The following is a 23787-nucleotide window of genomic DNA, read 5'->3' on the forward strand; positions in this document are numbered from 1 at the left end:
TACATCCATCAACTTACCTCAACTGACATTGCTTTGAAAGGGCACAGAACTATGGAAGTTTACACAAAAGCTGATGAAAGTACCCAGCAGGTCTTTCTTTAAAGCTTTACATGCAGCTATAACTAAATATCTCAGTACAAAGTTGTTTTCTACCAAAAACAGGGAGGAAAAACTACAAAGGGTTAGTCATGGGAATGCAGAATGTAGGAGATAGAAGTCCATGTGATACAGCAAGACCCAAAAGTGAGATAAGCTTCAAATAACAGTGGGAGAGAAAACAGACTAGTTTGCTCTAGCTTATTTTTTTCTACTTATATGTATTATTGACCTTCTATTTGAGAAAAGGAAGGTAAACATGTCAGAGTTAACACAGACAGAGGTCTGTGCCATCATTTAGAGCTCAATATCCCGTTAATGGTTTAGCATTTGACGCAGATGGCAGGGAAGGACATTTTAAGCAATGAGTAAGGCAAAGGCAAGAATGACTCTCAAATCAATAATTAGGTTTATGATAATTAAAGTAGACTAATTGGTTGACATTGATAGGCTCTACTCTGTGCAACCTAGAGATGCTAAAGCATTTGGAAAAAATGTGAAAAATATAAGAAATTGAAAAACACATGCTTATTTCAGTTTAAATAAAAAATTCTTGTAGTTTTAAGAAGATAAAACTGTTGTATATTCAGGAGAAGGTATGACTGGCTTCTGTATGATGGACTCCTGCTATACCAGGACTGTAAATGGACAGCATCTGATTAAATCTGCACACTGTATAACATCACTCATTAGATCTGTACCAATGACAAATCTGAATTTTATCTCATCCTCAGTTTCACTGACAGTGAATTTTCCTCTGCCTTTTCCATTCTAATGTCAGGAATCTGTATCAAAGGACTTGGCCTCTCCATGGGAATGTGGTACAGTAAATCAACAAGGCTGTACCCCTTATCATAGACTGTGTAAGTCTATGTAAGCTCCATGTGTTTCACAGAGATTTATTGGGGGGAACCTGCTGTAGTTAACTAGATTGGGGGAAAAAAATGTACAAATATGGTAATTTGTTTCTCTTGGTAATAGGTGATGAATAACATTTGTTTTGTTTTGTTTTGTTTTGTTTTTTCTTTTTCCCTACAAACTGCACTAGGGGGAAACTGTAGGAAATCTTCCTGATGGCTTGAACACTAGAAGTCTCCAGTCACCAGAAGCTGGAAATGGTGAAACATACAGGCAGATGAAGGCACAGGGAGAAAATGATGATCTTTGAACCAAATTATCCAGCAGTGAGGGTGAGACAACCAACCAACCAAAGGCAAAACAGGAAAACCTCAGGCTGAATCGAGCGCCTCAGTCTGACCTGGAAAAGATGAGGCTGGATATGGAGCTTACCATGTTGCAGTGCCAGTACGATGAGAAGTAAAGGAAACGGCAACATGAAGAGAAAATGTGTTTTCTCTGTCTGCAGTCATCACCAGCAGATGTAAATCTAAAAGAAAGTTCTAAAAAAAGCAGTGAGGAAGAGTGGGGAGTTCCAGATGTGTGCTTACTACTCACTCGTTCCAAATGTAATCCTGAAGCATCTTCATGTCTCAATAAAAGTTCATTCATCTGAACATCCTTCTCCCTCTAGCCCAACAGAGCTGGAGGAAGCTTCTTTTTAGCACCTCACAATCTACACCTCCAAGATTTGCCTAAAGGAGGCAGGTCTCTTCTGCTTTCCTCGCCCAAAATTCTTCCTAGATGCTTGCTGGCTCATCAATGTCTTCCAACAGGCAGCCGTAGCCTCTGCCAGGAGGAGGAGAGCTCACTCACTCCTACAGTCTCTCTGAGTTGCTTACATTCAGCCAGTCATCTTTCCAGAATACTTAGCTATGTCTTTATTATAACTGCAACCCTGGAGTATATAGCTCCAAATTTATTCCCCTGAGGAGCAATATAAGCAGGGCAGAACTAAGGTTGGAATCTTTTTTACAAAGGCCATCTTTATTTTTTTTTCTGAGGCAAGGGAATACCCACTTAGCCACATCAAAGTTACCCTGTTACCAGACAAATGAAGAAGAAACTGAAGAAGAGATTAGAGGACCAAATCCTGGGCAAGGAAAAACAAGCAGTTGTGATGGTTAATAGACACAAGGACAGCTCATAGGAAAAGAATAATGAGACATGGAGCATGATGTAAAAGAAACAGGCCAGATGGCAGTACAGCTGTAGTGAAACTCAGCAAGCTCTGAAATGAGTCTTCTGTTGTTCAGACTGCTGGCGGTGGATCCAAGCCACTGACTGCAAAAAAAGAAAGAATAAAAAGCTCTGGTTGTCTCAGGATTGTGGTGGTTTGTTAACAATTATCCAACTGAAAGCAAAATGAAGCAGGTGATGGTAAGAAATCTATTATGACACACGTGATTATGACACACCTGATGCAGAGCCATACAAGAACATCTACTGTATCTTGTACTTCCAGTAGCACAGATTTAGCAGACACTTTAAAAAGCGGAGTTGTAACTTAAGCATTAGGTAACAACAGCTAATAACTTTATTATGTACAGGATTACCCACTTGAAATCTGTTCCAGGAATTCTTTTGAGGTCATGCAGTATCTTCTTGGATTACTCAGTAAGAAAATAGGAAAATTAATCCATAAAGTGCTCTTCTGAAAAAGTTTAAAGATGTAGCAGTAAGGAGTTCTGCTGACATCGCATATTTCATAAATCCTTGTAATTTACCATTGGCAAAGGTTACAAGGAAAAACCCAACTCTAGCATACTTATTGTAAATTACCTAGCAGTGCTAGGGTGGGCAGAACAAGTACATATAATATACTCTTAGATTTATCTACCTCCTCAATATTTAATCTAATTTTACTCCATTTTTCCTACAATCTGTCAAAAGATTACAGAACATCCACGTGCCCCAGGACCAGACTGGTTTGCTTTTGTACTGTTTCATCTTCACATGCCTTATCAACATTGCAAAAAGAGCTGCTGTTCTTTCTTGTTGAGAAGAATCAGCTGCTCATTCTTGCGCTAGATATGTCACATTTAATTAAAAATCTCTGGAACTATATTCTTTCTATTAGTTGTTCCTTTCCAATGTTAGGCTCCAGTGAAATTCCTGACTGTGATCCAGTGTCCACACCTGAGAATGAAAAGGACCTTACGAGAGGGATTCATCATGTGATATGAGGCACTGTCTATTTCTGGTATTTCACTTTTGGAGATCACATCTCACCCTCCTGATGATGAGATAATATCATTGATAATAAATTACATCCTTTATCAAAGATATCATTTAACTGAGTATGGCTAGAGTGGATGAGCAAAAGATTAGATTAGGTAAAAAGCTGTCTTCTCTGACGCTATGTGCAATGCCATCCTAAATATCCGAAGCAAAAGGGTCTAACCTTCCCATGGGATATTATTCTAGAATATTACAGATACTGCCAGGAATATCAGACATTGTACATTTCCCTCATCATGCTCTCATGACTCCTTTTCCAGATATGGTGGTAAACCACCACCAAGGAAATAAGAGAATTTTAACAACTAGTGACATGAACTTGTGCTGTGCTCACTCCAGACAATGCTGACCAGATTGATTCAGATTAAAGGGATTTCTGTCAAACTTGATTTTGGATGATTGCTAAGCAAGCAATTGCTAAGTAAAACAAGCAGAGAAAGGGAAATAAATAGATCAAGGGAATGAGAAATAGAACAAGGAATAAAACACTAAGAAATATCTATGGATGACTGAAATACCCGGGTAAAGCCCTAATGCAGTACTGGGATCAACTGAACACAGCAAGAGGTTGTTCTGGGAGTCCAGTCAGCTCACTGGCACTCTTCTTAAAGCCAGATGAAGAGTACAGATAGGATGACAGAACACAGTCGCCTGCAAGAGGTTAAGGATAAGTCTTAGGAAGTCAGTTTTAGTCTCATCTTTCTAGTTCAGTCTGCATCAGACAAAAGCCCCAGCATGAGCCTAAAAACCATTTAGAAAGTGCATATCCACACCTTTCCCAATCATCCTATTCTTAAAAAGCAAAGTAAAAACAAAACACCTCTATGAGCCTGAGCTTGGTACCATTGTAAACCTATTCAGATTATGCTATCTTCAACTTTGGTTCAAAATGAGCAAGCAGAAGAAGAAACATACGTCAAAACTTCATTCCACACTCTTTAACTCAATTTGGTAAATAAGAATTGCTATAAATCCTCAAAATTTTCTCAAGTGCTTGGTTTTTAATTATACTTTATTGCATGTGCAAGCCTGGGTTATCAGCTAGGCTCAAACTGATAAAGAACGTCTACGGCAGTTAGACTGTGAATTAGGAGTGTCATGCTTGATTTAGAGTTTGATGCAGACAAAATGGATTTTACATCTGCATAACTATCTGGGTGCTTTTGCTCTGCAGCTAAGTTGGCATTCTTCACTTCAGGAAGAAGCAAAAAAGTTCATGTCAACTAATTTGCTACTGCAAGGCAAAAGCAAGACGACCACTGCTGAAGCTTATCATCCCTTTGCACCTTCAGCTGCCTCTGTCACTCCCCTTCTGGGAGTTTTCGTGGCTTCTAACGACTCTACAATCTCTGTTTCCAGCTTCCCTGTGACCTTTTGGTTCATTCAGTTGTTGTCTACTGAAGTCTCTCTCCTGGGGATAGATAAGTGAGAGTGAAGATGAATATATTACAATCCACAGATCTCTTAAAATCCTAGAGGAAAGAAGAATGTTAGTCATGGTTTCCTTGACAATCTCGTCTCCCTACACAGGATAATTAGGGCCTTTTTTTTGGAGGAAAAACATAAACCTACAACCCAATTATTTGCTGTATGGAGAGAAAAACAATGATTTCAACACAAGATCATTATTTATTTATTACTGGGCATGAGAAGAAACTAGATGATTGAGAAGACCATGCATGGCAGAAAGATGTGGTCAGATGGTGGAATGGACAACAGTCTTAGCTGCATCTTAATCCTTTTTCATGAATCATAGAATTGTTTGAGTTGGAAGGGACCCTTAAAAGTTACCTAGTCCAACATCTCTGCACTGAAAAGGGGCACCTACAGATGGATCACGTTGCTCAGAGCCCTGTCCAGCCTGACCTTGAATGTCTCCAAGGATGCTCAGGGCAGCCTGTGCCAGCACCTCACCACCTTACTGTAAAACATCTCTTCCTTATATCTAATCTTAATCACTCCTCTTTTAGTTTGAAACCATTTCCCTGTGTTCTATCAAAACAGACCTTGCCAAAGAGTCTGTCCCCTTCTTTTTTACAGCCCCCTTTATATACTGAAAGGCCACTCTCAGGTCTCCCTGGAGCCTTCTCTTCTCCAGGCTGAACAGCTCCTGCCCTCTCAGCCTGTCCTTGTAGGAGAGGTGCCCCATCCCACCCATGGAACATGAGGGTTTTTCTCTTGTCACCTAATTGAAAAAAAAAAAAAAAATTTAAAAAAAAAAAACGTACCTATAAATTTTGCCATAATAGAAAGACAGCTTTTTTTCTTATAAGATCTGCCTGTTAACAAACAAATGCCTTAGCTTCTGTATGGTGAGGAACCATAGAGCGGTACAGAGCCTGATTCACTTCTCTTTGCAGGTGACATGATTGAGGGGATCCAGCCAGACTTAAACCCGCACATTTTCATAACCACCCTGAACACTGAGAGATATTAACTGACTGAAAGTGAAACTCAGAACACATTGATATTACTGCTACTGTGTGTGTAGGGGGGGGTTGGTGTTGGGGGGGGGCAAGGGGTGGAGAGGAAAAGAAAGGGAAAAAAAAGAAAGAAAACACTGGAATGAATCAATTTACCCTCTCCAAACAGGTCTTCCCAAAGACCCTTTATTATCATGACACTGAAGTTCCGCTGAACTGTGCCAGTTATAGGATTGTCTCCCAAACACAGATCACTGTGCAGACATTTAGAGCTCAGTCAGCTAGCTGCCAATATCCATTCATTCAGGGCCAAACTTAGATGCTGCAATAAAGAGCAGAGGCAGGATGAGAGGATGAGCAGAGGTTAGACACGGGTCATTCTGCACTTTCTTATATTCAAACGCTGACAGCAGGAAGGATCCTGTCTGGCCTCTGGCATGACTCAGAACACTCTTCTAGCTGCTCGGTATTAGAACCCGCTTCACTGAGTCAGTGTCTTTTGTGGAACTGTCTCCTGTCCTGTCCCTGACTCAGATCACATTTGTCGGAGAGAAGAAACTAGAAGCAGCAGCAGTGCCATGAAGACAGGAAAGACACAGCGGAGCGCAGGGGGAGTAGGGGGCAAAGCCGAGGCGCGGCACACGTGCGGTACAAGCGGAGATGAAGGCTGCTGGCAGCAGGAGGCGGTCGGCGAGCCCCGTGTCCCGACTCGGTCACGCAGCCGGGGCTGCCGGAGGCGCAGCCTTAAGCCCCGATGCCGCCCTGCCGACGTGACCCGCGGGGCGGCGCGGCGCTGCGGGGAGCCCCGCTACGTGCGGCCGTGACCGCCGCTTCCTGGGGCCGCCGCCCCGCCCCACCGGCCTACGTGAGCGCCGGCAGCAGAGCGGCTTCGGTTGTGCTCCGTCCGAGGGGTTTGGGGCCGGGCCTGGGGCGAGAGGGGAGCGGTAGAGTACGACTATGATGGACAGCCGGCATCCGTGAGGAGCAGGGCGTCACGCAGGACGAAAGGGAAGCCTGCTGAGAGTGATAGTGGGAGGGATAATGGGTGTATCCCATTCATGAGACCGCGGCTGAGGTTCGGGTTTGATCCTGCGATTTCTGGTCCCTCACATGCAGGTGAACAGCACAACTGCAGAGAAGGCTTAAAAGGGAGATGAGGAGAATGGGCAACCTGTAATAAGAAAGAACAGAAAAGCCTGGCTAACCCGGCTTTGCAAAACAAAGGCCAAGAGCAGATAGGATCGCTTTGCAGAAACACCTGGGGTGACTGTAGTCCGGGGAAGGACAAGAGCTGTGTAAACTAAAGGCGGAGTGTTTGCACAAAAACAACGAAGGTGTAAATGGGTCGCAAATATGTTTTGGCTGAAAATGTGGGGATTTATTTTTTTTTTCCTGTCCTGTTTTCTGTCATAGCTCCACGCCAAGGGTTTTTTTTTTCAGTGATGACAAAGCTCCGAGCACCATTGAGGTGAACTAGTGGCAAATTGAAGGTCTGGAGTGCGGGTGACCATGTAGACATGTTCCCTAGGGCAGCAAGAGCTTTGGTACCTGCTTCTTACAGTGTTTCTTAAGACTGGAGGTCCCTGGAGGTTTTGGGAAGTGTTCTGTGTTGCGCTGTAATACAGGCTTTCTGTGTACCCTGCAGATAAAAGATGATCAGAAGTAGCTGTGCCAATTAGAACAGCCTTGAAACAGCTCTATATTTCACCCGAGGACATCAGAGCAGTGGAAGAGTTCTCCCCGATTGAAGAATACTGTGACTGAAAAATAGGCCATATGAATAAGTGGCAGAATAGAAAGAAACCATAATAACCCTAAATTCTCTAATAACCACGGTGAATGCAAGTCTTCATTTACATTCAGCCACCAGCAAAAAGAATGAATAATGTTGCTGTGCATCAGCATGATACATGGCCTGTATTTCCCAGCTATTTGCCCACGCCCTCAGTATATGCCTGTAAAGAGGGGCAGTCCAACCATCCACCTACCACATTTCCCCACTAAACCATGTCCCTTAGTACAACATATAAACTTTTCTTGATCACGGTGCTCATCTGCAGTATGGAAAAAGATGTTCCATACCTCAACACTATTGCCTCGAGCAAAGCTAAGACATACACAAACTTTCTTCCTTAGAAACCATCGCTCTCCCATTATATCTGAGTTCAGTAAGTATCTGAACATACACTAAATAATGAATTTACCCAGGAATCACAGGCCGCCACCAGTTTATGGGAGAGAAAAAGCCTCCCACGGGGTGGCACCTGTTTACTTGCAGTTTTCTTACAGGTGAGTTTCACCTCCTACTTTTTGATGTTGTTAATGTATGTTTCTATGAATGAATCTCCACAGTTCAGTCCTCCCCCTGAGTAATGAAAGCAAAGTAGTTCCCACTGCAATTACTGACGTGTTTTATCTTTGCTATCATTTTTCCTTTCTATGAGGCATTCTTAATGTTGACAAAGGACACGTGACAGAAATAAAAAGTCTGGGTGGACTCTGTACTGTTGATGTTTAATCATTTACACCGCTGCCAGCAACCACCAAGTGAAATGGTTGCATGAACCTCTTCCTGGGGCCTTTGTAAATGATATCAAATGCACTGCAGTGGAGCATCCTATACTTAGGATATGTATATAGTATATTTTAGGCACATTGGCAGTTAAGGACTTGATGATACTTGTGAGTCCCTTTCAACTCAGAATGTTCTATGATTCTATAAGCACATACATTAGGCCCATTTAGGCATTTCGGAACAGAATTTCCCTATGTTTCTAGGCAGTAGTCATTTAGGTCTGTATCAAATAATTCTGTAAGCTTATATGGGGTCAAAGCTGGTCTTAATTATCTAAAAATGACAGGTGCAAAAATCTATTTATTTGGGATTTATGAAGGTTATAAAGTGGCTGCATCGTGGAAAGGCTCAGGATAGAGAGAATCTGCAATTTGCTATCACAGCTGGTCACATAACTTCGTGAAAACAGAAAAAAAATAAATAAATCTAAATGAGTCATAAGACATTAACAGTCTTCCTTTTAAATAGGAATGTCATAGAAGATATGTACGGCTGCACCCAATGGTCTGTAAGAGCTGGGGGTGAGTCCTGGAAAAATCCCAGTAAAAGAGAAGGAACAAAGAGCAGGAAGTGGCTTTTGAAAACACGGATGTTAAGTGTTGAGGAGATTCAAAGAAGCATACTTTGACTGAGGGAAGTCTTTTGCTATTGTAGAGAGCTGTAATAGAAATGCTAAGACTGGTATGAATAGGAATTGTCCGGCTGTGGAAGTAGCAGAAGGGGCACAAGGTAGGATAGAACTATGGGAATGGCAAGTGTTGTTGGTATTTAGATTAGCGAATTGCACACGTATGTGCAGCTTCTCAGGACAACCATGTTGAGAGAACAAAGGGCAGTAAATCCTGATTACTCACTGAGGTGGGACAGAGTGTAGAGACTGGTCAGTGTCAGCACCCAAAAAGTACAAAGAGAGAAAAACCAGCTCATGATTAACCACTCCGTAAAGAGCTCAGACCTGAGGAGGACTCAGCAGCTGATGTCCTCTGCATCATTGCAAGGAATGTCCACATACTGGACAGACTACAATGCTTACACACATGGGGCAGTGCCTGACTGCTCAACAGGCTGCTTGGACATGCACATCCTGGTGCTTGTATGGGCTGTCAGTGTGGAAGTGTGAATGATTAATTTCATTTACAGCTACTGCTTTAGAGGACATAAGCAACCTCCACGGGCAATGCCAAGCACTATCCAGTACTTTTTCTAAAGAAAATTGAAGTGTGGTCTGTGCATCCCTGTGGTTGGAAGTCATGACAGATACTCAAAGATCATCCGTGTGGGTTTGTCCATTGAGGACGTTGGAGTGGTTGCTGAAGGCAGTATGACTATCAAGTGAAAATGTGTTTGTTATTTTTTTTTAGTACTGCACAAGAAATTCATTTATTAGCAGAAATAATAGAGTCTGTTGCCACTCTTGGTTAGAGGATTAAAGTCATATATGTGTGTGTGTATATATACATATATATACCTACGCATGTATATATGCTTTGTCTTTTTAATCCATCATAAAATACACTTGGTTATTATACTGTAGTCTTCAGTGTTAAAATCTTTGCTTCAGTTGCTGCTGCCCAGCATCACTGCTCTTACACCAGACCCGAATGACCCAGCACCTCCATTTCCTTATGAACAGCAAACACAAAAACTGTGTCGGAGTCCAGAGCTGATATTTTTTCTGCAGCTGCAATGAAGAAGCAAACAATGGTGAAGATGCTGCAGCCTAAGAGAAATAACAGACAGGGCTCTGAGATTCCACCCTTTGAAATGCCACAGGCTTCTACAATCCTTCATCAAATAAATAATTCTGTGTCCCAATATGTTAATTTATAACTAAGATCTTGACTCAAAACTCATTTATCTCTAGCACAGTAAAATATCCATATGTTTTGGATTCACTAAAAACATTTAAATAAAAGATGATGTCACTTTAAACTATATATTATTCATCTGTCTGAGAGGTTTATATGTCCTAAAACATTTGAGCTGTTGTGTGCAAGATGTAAAATGATGTGTTCCTTCAGCATTTTTCCCCCCACTTTTTAGTATGACTTTCTGTGTTCCAGTAGACTTGTTCTCTATCTCCATTTCAAAAAGAAACTTGCATGTATATATATATATATACACATCAGATATATATATATATATATATATGATATGTGTGTGTGTGTATATATATATGATATATGTGTGTATATATATATACATATAAGAAAACAGTAAATAATTAGCATGTATCACCCGGCTCATTTAAGAGCAAAGTAGATCTTACTTGGGCAATTCCTGTCCTGAAATCTTGTCTGGCAACATCAGGCAGCTTTACAGTACAGAGAAGTAATCTGCTGAGAGTACTGCCTGTACCAAGGGCCCCGTCAGGCAATGAAGAACTGGTGTAGTAAATCCACATTGGTCTTTCTTTCCATTCCAGAACACAGGAAAGATCAGGAACACTTCCGTATGAAATAAGGTGGTTCGGTGATCCTCGAGTCATAGCTGACCAAAAATGTCCCGTTTCCTACCTGTGGGTACACTCACAGACTGCATTTTGAGACCATAACTTCCAAAATTTCTGTTCTTTACCTCAAGTCGCTTCAAACTTCAGAGACACGTCGTGACTGTCACAGAAGTGCTCAGTGGGCTGTGTTTTTTAACAGAGGTGAAACTGGAGGAAGTATGTAAATGCTGCCAAACTGACCGTTGTTACCATTCTTTTCTTAGTAATAACTGATCAGAAGGGCTTAAACAGTGACAATGTTGGATTAGAGGATTAGTTTGGGAGAATTTCAGCAGATGCTGAGGAGACAGATGGTCAAATACTGCAGTGAAAAGCGAATAAAGCCTGGAAGAATCAGTGCACCATCTGCTTTCAGAATTTTCCATGATCACCTAAAAATACTGTAACACAAAGATTGTTTACATGTGGAATATTGGATGTGGATTTTGTTTCTTTCTTGGCAATTGGATCAGATAAATACTTAATGCTAAATAGAAGCAAATGTATTTAATCAAAAATTTCTGAGGACAAGAAGGTCCTTGACCTGTGGTCATCACTTCAGCAACCTCTGCACTGTTCTTTTCCTCGCTGCTTGACTGCAATGAAGTTCATCTGTGAGGCCTATAAAGCATGGAGTAGGAAGCTGTATGTTTCCCTGACCAAGGAAATTCTGCTTATACACATGAGAAGCCATCTGCTTTTTGTGAAATTGAAGTGCAAACTCCAATCGGTAATTTGCACAGTTGGTGTTATACAAGTTGCTAAGTCAGCTCTGATGTGTTGCTTTGTGATATTCACTCATGTTCTTTCACTTCAGAATGGGGAAAGGTGCACATACAGCATCAAAAGTAAATAATGTGAGTTTTTGGAGGAACCCACTGCAGGATTAGGGAAACACTGGGAGTATATTGTCTTTTCTGTTCTTTGATGTGATTAATACACATATATATGCAATACGTACACAGTCTGGGTTTAAGCGCATATTGGTAACTCAGATGTTCAGGTAATTGAAGCAGTAGGGTGTATGTCAGTTGAAAACCAGATAGCCAGGGATAAGTATTAAGGCTTATTATAATATAGAAGCCACATAGGATTAAAGGAAATGCTTTCTTTTCTTCTCATACGGAGATGGCAAAAATAACACCTGGAAAGCTGAAATTTATGCATCATTTAAGCCCAGTTTTGTTAAGTAGAGCCTTGCAGTGGCTGTCTGCATAAAGGTGACTTTAACACAGAAGGAGTACTGAGACATTTAATATTGCTGCTACTTAGACATGCAAGAGAATTGAAAGTGATTCTAAGCAGAGATTTATAGCACCAGCAAGGACCTGAGTAAATTCACCAAGAATTCTCCAAGGTCTCTAGATAAAACCTTCAGTCCAAATATTTTATTTAAGTATTTCATAAACTCCAGTACTGTGCTTTATAAAAGGTACCTGCATTATTTAAATGTCTTCTACAGGGCTATTAATAAATCTTTCTTCTCATCTAACCCTTTTAATCAAGTTTTCATTATTTTTTTAAACTTTTACATTGTGATTATATACTTCAATGCTGATTTTATATCCAAAATCCCTGTCTTTCCACAGTCCTTCCAAATATGACCCAAGCTTCACAGTGGCTGCTTACACCTACAATTCAGGTTAAACCCCCACTGAGGTCAAAATTATTCACTTTTATTAACAAGCTGCCTCATATTTATTAGATTCAACTGTATTAATTACGATACTCTAGTACAATTTCTTCCGTAGGACTGACCAAACAAAATGACCAAGGAATTCCTATTAAAAGCACATAGTTCTCCTTTGAAATGTAGTTAAGCTTCAAGGAAGGCATCTGCTCTTGACATAGGCTACAAGCAACAGAGAATCCAGTACACCCAGTAGCTTGCTGTCCTTCATTGTCAGAAACATGCAGCCACAGCCTGAACTCTAACAAGACCTTCAGACCCCCAAGAAAGGCTGCAGCCCTCAAGTTCAATTTGTTTAGAGTCTTCTTCCCCACCTCCTCATGAGCTTTACTGCCAGTCTATTAACTACAGAGGTCCTTGCTGCTTCCTCACTGAAGCAGTTCTGGGAGGCATGGGTACTCTGGTGTCCTACCTGCTGGAGTACTTGAATCCTACCCAGCTTGGTAAGCTACAGTCCCCAGGAGCTGTCAGCTTAGTAGAGACAGATCACTCAGAGAATGCAGTATTTCATGGGCTCACTCCTTGAAACACAGCACGAATTTGCCTGAGATGAATCCATATGTAGTACAGGCTCTGCAATTACTCTGGGGTTCACTGTTACGACAAGTATCAAGCTACAGAAAGTGGAAAGCAGGAGAGGGTGAAAATAGGTTGAATGTCTATTTCATTCCTTCTTGCCAGATGTCTATCAAACACACTGTGCCAGAAAGGTCTAATTCCTGTTCCTTCCTTGTTTAGAATCTCCCACCCGAGGCACAGGCTGCATGGAAGGGTATATACTCCAGACATAATTAGCTGTGAATAAGCAGGGATCATATTTATCTAAGCACTGCACTTCCTTGAGTAACTCCAGTAGCCTGTCACCAGCAGAGTACAAATTCCTGCCTCCTGTCTTTCTTTTTCCTCAGAAACAGGTGGTCCATTGCACCTGTAGGTTTTGAAGTAAACAGAGGCCACAATAACACTCACGGATAAGGGATGTGTCACTGTCCATTTGGTCGTCAACAGTATTCTGATTCCTAAAGGAAACACTATTCTCTGCTTTGTAAGAACAATCCTATTTACTCAAGCTTTTTAAATGAGGGATGACTGCAACGCTGTCTGCTTTGGTTACTCTGCAAGGCAGGAAACCTGCAGTCTATCACTGAAATTATAGCAACTCCCATATTTGCTGTGTATATGTTATGTAAGAGTTACTATTCTGGGCTGTGCTAAATTTAAAAGAGAAATCTATCAGGGACTCTTTCCAGCAAGTTGGTCATTTAGGCATTCAGGAGGATCTCCTGCTTTGATTAAACAGATTGTGAGTAGAAAAGCAAAGTTCAGCTGCTTAATTTAATTCCCAGTTCAAGTTGAAAGAGAAAATTTTAAAGCCCTAAACAAATTGCCATGGATACTGTCATCTAATCTACATCATAAATAAAACTTCATATATAGCAACACGTACCACATACAAGGGGGCATATCCTGAGGCTCTTTTATAATAAATTTCCCTTCCTAGTCTGGCCAGGGAGGGTCTAGTGTGTAAGACATAAAAATATGACTGGCCTTATTGGAAACTTGTAAAAATGAGCTTCTGTTCCCCACCTTTCTCAGAGCCACACCACCATCACCACCATTTGAGGAATGATGGAGGAAGTTGGCTGATTCTTTTCCCAGTACTCACTCGCAGCTAGCTCGGTGTTCACAGGAAAACACATTATCACAAGCCAGGCTACAAGTGAAAAGAGGTGACGGAGGATTTTAATTCCTGGTGGAATGTGGAAAATATATCAGTCATCTACATGTGGATGGACGCCTGCCGGCTCCAGCCCTCAGCCACCACAAGATGGCGCCGTGCACGGGACGCGGCTCCCGAGATGGCGGCCGCGCCAGGGGGGTCGGGGGCAGAGAAGCCGGGGATGCTCCCTACGGTATTGACGAGCGTGTTCGTTTTTAACACCGGTAGAGCTTCACTCTGACATGAAATGTCTTTCAGAGTGAAACTGCTGGCTGAAAGCATCTCATGAAAGCTTGGGCGAGGACGCAGTGCCATGGCCATGGAGTGTAGGTCTCCAGGAAAGGCTTTCATGGATCTGAAACCAAAATATGACTGAAACCCTGATTATCTAAAGCAGTGAAATCCCATACCTTTCCAATATGCCGTCAACATGAAGAAGACCAACTAGGATGTTTCTGATCCAAAGCATTGCTACAGCAGTTGAGTAGATTATAATACCTGTGACACGTCTGGGTCCTGTGAGAAGATCAGAAATAGAGTGCAAAAGGAAAGAGGGATTAGAGTAGTCGTATGGAAAAAAGTCTTTTTTTTCCCCATCTATTTGATAGCACTGAAACTGTCATGAAAAATTTCTGGTCTGTGTTCTAGGGATCATTTCAAATTGGAGGTATGTTAGTGAGAAAGCTCAAAAAAAAAAAAAAAAGTAATACAAAAGTCTTGGCACTTTTAGAACGCTTTGTGTTAGGATCACTGAGCAAGTAATTGCTGTTGTCATTTCATGCATGGCATAAGGGGCCAGGAGGTCAGTGCAAAGCTGGGATTTTAATTTAGAACCTCTAACCTTCACCCAGCCTCCGCTTTGATCCCTGTGTAACAGTTCGATAGAAAATTATCCCCTCAGGGCAGATTGAATCTGTGGAAATTTCCAAGGTGGGATCCCCTTCATGTTGAAGTGGTGTTCATCTGCTGAGAGTGCATCATCTTGTTTTCTTCTTACAGAGCCCCTCTGGGGACCTGTATGATCCAAAATCTAAGCCAAAAAGAAAAAGAAAAAAAGGCAGCTTATGGGGACACACAGTGCCCTTGGCTGTTCCATCCTTCTTGGATGTCCCCCATCCCTGGGACTCCAGTAAAGGAGCAGAAGCTTTTGCCTTCTGCAAATCATCCTGACAGAGCATGCAGAGTGGCTCCTGGGGAGGAGGCAGGGCAGAGACAGCCCCCTCTGTGCTGCAGTATCCTCCCACATATCCCTGGAGGACATCAGAGCCTGCAGCAGCCCAATTGTCTGCATAGTAATCCTGTGAACAGATCATTGAGGCATTTTCTTCCCTCTAAGGCCCCTTCTGCGGCTTTTTCATTGGGAAGGGATGATCTAAGCCCGTGTGACTCGTGATTCAGTATTTTTACCCTAATAGCAAATGTAGTGCACTTCCCAAGTGGAAAAAAAAAAATTGTTTTGCATAACTGTCACTGTTTGAGAAGCTGCTTAATAGTTCATACAAAGTACATCCATGTGTCCAAATTCAGGCTTCTACTTTAAGTAACTCATCAACTAGCCTTCCAGTACAGGCTTTTTGCTTATTTAAGGCCTGATAGCACTGCCCTCACTTCTGGGGGAGGAGAAGAGAAAGCAGAAATATGAGGTCATGTTTTAGTCACATGATTGCTGCAGCATCTGTCAACTGTGATACAATTACTAACCCACAACAGTGCATTTATGACATTCAAACCTGCTCAGCGTAGCCTCTCCTCCTCCAATGCTTGAGCTTTTTTGGTACTTAGGGATCAGCTTAAAAGCTGTCTAAGCAGACGAGCATCATGAATCACAAAGCATACATTTTGGCAGTTTATTATATTGAAAATTGCACTATACCAGGAAAATCACATTTGGAGACTTCAGTTAATTAAATCCTTTCTCTGTAGAAAGCTTCGGAGCAGCCTCTTGGGTGGAGATGCTTGGAGTGGTGGATTTAACCACATTGCTTCTGGAGAGCTCTCATCTTGCTGATCTGAGAAGCACTGAACACTGCAATCTGAGACTCTTATTCCAAACTGTGGCTGCATGATTTTCACCTCAGCTGCAACGTGGCTTCCTAGGTGAATATCACTGGATAGAGTAGTTTTTGTTAGTTTCTTTCTTTCCAGTTATTTGACAATGACAAGAACATCCAGATCTGCTGCATGTTATGTCAAGGTATACAGAAGGGCATCACTATTTTCTACCACTTTGAAGAAACTCATCTCTGCAGAGTGTTTCTTCTTTTGTAACTTCATGGCAAAGTTTAATAGTTTCCTGAGATGGAATGTGCATTTGGACCAGCACATTTAATAGCCATGGATGGAACTACCCTAGGGAAATCTTTCCAATCTTTTTTAAGCCTGTTTATGCATTTTTTGGTGCCACAATTTTTGCTGACAGCTATAAGCTCCACAAAAGTAGGATGCACTGTGTTTAAGCAGTTGTTTTCTGTTGATTTAATACTGCTGTCTGATCATTTCTTTACATTTGAGTTCACATTTATATCATATATTAGGCACCATACAACTATTAGTCACATTTGAAGAATGATATGCTAATGCACATACTTACTGTCTCCTTACTCAGCAAGGAGTTAGAGAGAAAAGTAACCGAGCTGTTGAACTGATGATGGTTTTCACTGCCAGCATTTAGGCTGTCTCTGATATTAGTACTGGTGATGTGAGAGATGAGCTGTGGTCTGTAACTACCTCACAGTATCAATCACTTACTCCCAGTGGATTGAAGAAAGGGAATAGAGGATCTCTACGGCTCTTCTTAATTCAAAAGGGTGAACAAAGAAGGAAAGAAAATCACCACAGCCTCCTCTCAAAGCTCTGAGTCCCTTCTGCTTCTGTGGCCCCAGTGGAGACAAACTAAAGGAGCTCAGCTCTAAGCTCCTTCCCATATTCTCTAGTTGGAAGGAAGATGCTTACACGGTTAGCTGGGTGTTAGAGCAGACTATAAGTCACAAGTAGATGAACATACTAAAGTGCTTGGAGGATGATTTGGGTGGTAATAGTTCAGGATGGAAATTAATCACTAGAAATTTGGGATCCCAGAGAAATTGTTACAGAACCTATAAAAATTGGAAGAGGCTAATTGATTAAATTAATATATAAGGGAGAAGTTTCTATGAATGCTGCTAAGGGAGGAGTTGAACAGGCCTTGAATACAATTTGCTAGCAAAATCCTTAGTGACTAACACAGTTCTCATAAGGGTATCAAAAACAGAAAGAATGAGACTATCCTTTACATAGCTAAATTTGACTCAAATAAAGCCTCATCCAGTGCTTTTCTGTTTTAATTAGAACACATGGTATAAATGTGTTTGCAAGAAACAGAGCAATGGAATTAAATCACATCCCTTGGCAGAAAATGGAATTGTATGTATGCAGGCACTTAATATACAAGAGAATTCAGGAGAAAATGACACCAGAAAACCAGGAGGAGTTTCATATTCATGGCTATGTATACTGTCTGTGGCATGTGAAATGAAGCATGCAAGCTGAAGTTGGTATCTAATGAATTAAGAAATGGTGTCAAGCCCATCTTCTCGCACTGGACTGTAAGTGCAATTCAGGCTGCAAGCTATGAGTTCTCACCGCATTGGCTGTACAGTTTGGTGTGTGCCCTTCTGTGCTCTGTTTTTCTGTGTTGCTTCTAACTTTTCTCTTGATTTCTGCATCCCTGCAGCAGCTGTCTTTTATTCAGATTAAAAGCTCCATGAAGAAGGGAACGCATTACTATAGGCCACAATACAATAGAGCCTCCAACTACAGCAAAGTCAAAAGGAGTTGTTGTATTACCACAAATGCGTTTGTTTGTGTATGTCTTCTTTTGCATTTATGAATCAGCTGAGCAATGAGAGATTTCCAGACGGAAGAAATTCTGAGGGCTTCCTTAACAGAAAAAGCATTTAATGCTGGAAAAAGCATAGTAACAAGCTGGCGCTGCATCTAAGAATTTTATAACAGTTTAATTCACACCCTCTCTCCGAATGTAAATTAATCCAGATTGGGAAATGTTGAAAATCTGAAGCAATATATGTGGTTTGGTACTGGGGAAGGAAGACTTGTAGGAAATATCTTGCTCAGACCTTCATGTGAGCATTAAGCCAGTTTTTTCAAGCCTTTCTGTCTTCAGGGTGTCCTTGCTGCTAAGCCCAGACTGAAAGTTGGATCCCCAGATGTCATCCTCAGACCTGCTTAAAATTCAACTAGTGATTGAAGCTTTACAATTCCCCTTTCTACTTTTTCTTCACAATCAGGAGGAGGGGGGAAAAAAAATCAAAGTAAAATGGAACATACAGACCGAGGTTTGGAAATGCTTTGTTCAATTTGCACTGATATTCTCTAGCAGAGTTTCAGTTTTTTGAACAAAGTTTTCTCAGTAATGATGGCTCTTTAAATACAAGACCAGGTCCCATTAAAATGTTCTAAGCATACCCTAGCAGAGCACAAAGGATGGCATCCTGCAGGCAGCCAGACAGGTGGCAGGGCACTTACATAAAAGCTGTCATTAGCACTCGCACTCCCTTTTCTGGTTCCTTCAGTGCCCTTTGCACTTAACTCTTTTCTGACCTCTTTTGAAAGTATGTGAGGATCATACCCTGGCATGGGATTTATCTGGGAGGCAAGTACAGGCGATGCAAATAAGACTGAAGGTGTTTTTGCTGCTATAGATTACCAACCAAAGAACGCACAATGTGGCAAACAGGACTGGTTCACTGTGGCTACAAAAGAAGTACATTTATTGACAGTACCAATCATTTTGTTGTCCTTCAGTTAATGTAACATCACTGCTCATAAACTCACAAAACTGATTTCCACATAACTATGCCATAAGCAGTTTTACTGATACGAAAGAAATTGAGTTTGAACACAAAGTTTTCCACGATTTTGGACTGCTCTTTAAGGTCATTCATAATTTGGCAGTGTTACTATTTTAGGGGTTGGGTGGCCTATTTTCTCTGATGTCCTTACTGTATTGACTGTTATTTCTGCATATTCTAACGTCCTGAAGTTCCCGTCTGTCTCTCTGTGTTTCTCATGGGCAGTAAGACACCAGCGATCCACGCAGAAGGAAGCAGCAACTTCTGTATCTTTTCCAGCTAAGGGGCGGCACACACAGTACAGTTCCTCTGTCTGAAAACATTAAGCTGGTTTTTCTACTGTGTTTCAGATTGCATGAAGCAGGACAGACAGTAAGGGAACTGAGATTTGCCTGGAGCCAGCAGACAAATCTAAAACAACTCATCAAACTTGAAATTCAAAAGACTTAGAACCATTAATCCCAGCTCATTTATTTATTTATTTATTTATTTATTCCTTTTGGCAGTTATTATTGCAACTGAATTATTGCCTTTCTTATTTTTGGGAGAGGAATGGAGCACAAGTCGGGACATTTGTAAAGACACTCGGTTTCACTTAAGACTGTGCTGATTTTAAAAGAAACCTATTTTTGCCTGGTTCCAATCACACTTAATCACAGGTTGCCACAGACAGCTTCCTTTGGGATGTTGGAGCGGTGCCTGAAATCCTTTTATCCCTCTCTTGCATTGCTCAATAGTACAAAGGCCACGCAAGGTTTATTTCTAAGGCAATACCTGCTTTGTTTGGATTCCTTCACTGTCCAAACTCAGACACCGCTGAAGCTGATGCAACTGATGCAAACTCATGCCACCACTGCTGTTATTTTTTCCCCCTCAAACTATTGCTGTAAGGTAAAATCTACATCTGTTTTATCTCTCTTCTAAATGCCCAGCATCAACTGTCACCTTCTGGTGATGGTTTAATGGGTGGAAGGAGCAGTGGACCTGGTAGCAAAGCGCTCCTTCATATTCATGAATACATGAAGTGCTGAGGAATGTTGTCACTCCTAACTTGGCACAATAATACTGGTTTTCCAATGGACAACATTTCTTTGTACTGTTTTTTAACAAGCAAGCTGCTGTCTTTCTGTGTACCTGTAAAGAAGCCTGCTTGTCCTTACCTCAGTATTTTCAAGCCGCCAATGGAAATAGAACCCATAACAGCAATAAAGAAAATAATAACACAGGGGTGAACTTCACCTGATATAAAAGAGCTCATCAGCAAGGAAATGTTATAAAACCAAGCAGCCAGACCCACACACCAAAAAAACCCACACCCATTCTGCCGTACTTTCTGCCTCATGCACCGGTTGAGTATTACCATATCAAACAGTAGCAGACTGGTTAAACTGTGATAGCAGGAAATATGTTGGGCCGTGCCTCACAGATGGAGCCTCAGTCCCACTCTGCTCATCACTTCTGTGGAGGGGAACAGAAGAACAGTGTCTATATGCACCTCGTGATAACCATATGCCTCTTCTCACTGATGAGCTGCATACACTGAGTCAGCACTGGGACACAGGAATGTTTTAGCCACTAGCACTTGGGCAAACTAAAGTAAGGGAAATAAACGTGGGTTTAATAATACATATGTGACCAACTATTGTCACACGGCGCCTAGAAGGAAAGAGAAAATGTAATTACTATGGAATTGGTTTTAGGAGATTGGGTCAGTGTATGCTTGTTAAGGAAGTATCACTGTAAATACAGCACGGTTTTCCAAATGGAAAAATGATGAAAGGGATGTTCTGGTACTATAGTGATGTATGAAGTCATACAGGTAGCCTGAAAAGATAATGTTAACGCTTAGAGGAAGGCCTTGCTTGCTTAATCCTCCCTTCTGTGCCTGGCAATGCTGGTAACTGCAGCTGTACAAAAAACTCCACTGTGAAGCAGATGTTATTTCCAACAAAATGTTTGGAGAACTGCAAGTAATTATCACCAAGTTGGTGTGAGGAAGAGAATTGCTTCCTTTAGACACTTATCCCAGCTCTAAGTAACTCTGTAGTGATTTATTCTGTTCAGACTCCTTCCCTGAACATAGTATAAAAAGAACTCAACTCTGAACAGTAGTAACTAGGTATTTTGAGATACCTAAGGCAGCAAAAACAACTGGCTGAGTGCAAATGTAACACAAGGGGTACTCACCTGGAAATGAGATTGGGTGGCAATAATATGGAGACTGAGTGGCTGCCCCAGCTCATGTGCTAGGGATGCACTGAGAGAAAGACATGACATGGTTGGACACATCAGGTAGGATAAAGCACTCACTGCTCTGTCTTGGCAGCATCATAGTTGCAGAGCTCAGTGAAACGTGGCCTCTAGATGCTGCTGAGATAGGAGTGCGGAGAGACAAGTGACCTCTGTGACACCAGGAATGGTATAGGAGACACTTAAATAGGTATCACAGATGCCTAAGTAAATATCACTGGAAGCCAGCAAAGTTCTTCCTTTCAGAGGATGAAATGAGTGTCTGAAGAGGCACCTCAACCTCTAGCTCATTGCTTTTCACACCCTGTCCAGAACATCCACGTTGTTTAAAACTCTCGCCTAAGAAAGTTACTTACAGTGATGTAACATTCCCCTTAAAGTCACTTTTATCTCTTTTTTGAAGGGAAATCAACTGTATCAATCTTCGCATGAGATCTCTGCAGTGTCTTTCTCCCTGTTAGGGACCACCTCCTGTGATTTGCAGCAGGTTTGGGCAATTATTGGGAAGGCAGCCTGAAATTTTAATGGATTCCTTCAAAAAAGAACTTATAAGGAAAAAAAAAAAAAAAGAGAGAGGGGAGGAATGATTCAAATGTTGAATGATATCATCTTTTCTTTAGTATTGTATGGTATTCTAAAACTATGCTAGCAGAAGCTGTAATAGCATAGTAGCATAAAACCAGCTACTTGAAGAGACCTGTGCATGTGGTTTCCCTATAATGGAACAGACTAATTTGGGTTTATTGGAGGGAGGAAGTGATATATATATATCACTATATATATATATATATATATATATATATATATATAGTTTGTTTGTTTGTGATAGCCAGTCCCATTTCAGTAAAGTGACTGCCACAGGTAAGTGTGCTTGGACAAGTGGATAATTAATTACAGTTGATGATCTACAATGTGTTACCTTTTGCATGCAGACCATCACTGTGTTTATGAAAAGCGTTATGGAAGAAGCAAGAATACAGTTGGGACACTTAAAACTGAGATGAGTACCTCTGCTCTTGTAAATGATGAAAAGATGTTTGAGATGAAGTAGACGCTGACATTCAGAAGGAATCGTATCTGCAGCTATTGAATTCCCTATCCATTTTTGGCACATTAGATACACGTCGTTTGTTTCCTCTGTATGAGCTCTATGTATATATACACAAACATTCTCTGCATTACCTAATCTTGGAAAGACAAGCAATACGTAATGATCTGATTCATAAACTGCAGAAGTAGTGTTCTCACCGCTGATGATGACAATGAATCATTCAGACTGAAATACCAGCTTGCATTACATCTGTTCTGCTATTACCTTCTGCTGCTTCCAGCAGTGAGGGGGAGCTCTGTTTGAAAATGACAGACCGAGTGGTCTGAAAGACAATATGCTGCAAACAGGGCATTCAGAGGGCAATGTCCTTTTTACTGACTTTCGTGAAGACTTTATTTCTTCTGAATCTGTAAGTATTGTAAAATAGCTCCAATCTTGCAAATACATGCACGCCTAAGGAATGAATCCTGAGACTGACTTATGTACAACTAATGTTACTGAAACTCACCTATTAATTCACGCAGTTTATCAGATCTTCTCTGCACATTTTCCTCCACTACTGACCTGAACACTTGCAATAGACTCTACTTGAAAAGGCAGCCTAGCTGTATTTCTCCCCCCAGAATACCCAGTGGGTGACACAGCCTGAACACTGCAGTCCTATGCCTAGAAACATGCAGGCCATGGGGCTCCTGGGAGATTCTATGAGGTCCTACTCCCTGTAGCCATGCCATGTGGTGAGCAGATCCAAGCAAGCATTTTAGTTTACCAGCCCTGAGTCTTCATTTGCCCTAAATATTTAGTGCCAGCTGATTGGCCGCCCATTGTCTGCGAGAGATGGAGGAATGGAGGAGACTAATTTGGCTGAGATTGTGCAAGTGCAAAATGATGATTATGGGATTTGTGAAGCAATGCTGGCAATTATGCAAGTGCCAGAAGGGAGGAAGCGCACTTCCCATTGCCTGTGTAGTGGCAGCCTGGGGAGCTGGCTCCTGAGCCCGTACCTCAGCAAGCATAGTGAAAAGAAGCGGTGTCACCTAGGCCACTGTGTGTGTGCATGCTGTCAGCTCCCATGTGGGTACCTGGAGAACCTCCGGCAGGCACTGAGGGGTAGCATGCACCAGATTGCTATGAAGCAGTTCTTCTGGGCCTGCTCCTTGTTGAGATGGGTGTGGGACACATCTGCCTGCTGGGCAGAGCTGCTCTTTAAGAGGCCACTGCACCTGTGCCCCAAGCCCTGTGCTGGTAGCCCATTGGATTCTCCAGATGGTTGTTTCCAAGTACAGCTGACATGCTCTGGAAGGCTGACGACATAGAACCATTTTTTGTCTGCTCAAGGGGTTGGGTCGATGCTCTCTGAGTGCATCTGGAAATTGAGGGGCATTAAAAGGTGGAGGGAAGTGATTGCTTCCCTCTACTCTGCCCTGGTGAGGCCACATCTGGAGTATTGTGTTCAGTTCTGGGCTCCCCAGTTCAAGATGAGGAACTTCTAGAGAGTCCAGT

The 23787-nt window shown here is 41.7% G+C and overlaps 1 long non-coding RNA gene across 2 annotated transcripts; it reads right to left on the reverse strand.

Moving 5' to 3' along the window:
- Nucleotides 1-9711: 9711 nt before the first annotated feature.
- On the reverse strand, nt 9712-23785 carry LOC107311196. 2 transcript variants are annotated; one of them, XR_001553916.1, is made up of 3 exons: nt 14975-23785; nt 10502-14649; nt 9712-9913 (listed from the first exon to the last, which is right to left on the reverse strand). It is a non-coding gene; the product is annotated as an uncharacterized LOC107311196 (long non-coding RNA). The 2 variants fall into 2 exon arrangements; XR_004306665.1 differs by having other exon boundaries at nt 9712-14649.
- Between the last annotated feature and the right edge of the window lie 2 nt (nt 23786-23787).

The sequence above is a fragment of the Coturnix japonica genome, chromosome 3, assembly GCF_001577835.2.
Source record: "Coturnix japonica isolate 7356 chromosome 3, Coturnix japonica 2.1, whole genome shotgun sequence".
Classification (NCBI taxonomy): Eukaryota; Metazoa; Chordata; class Aves; order Galliformes; family Phasianidae; genus Coturnix; species Coturnix japonica.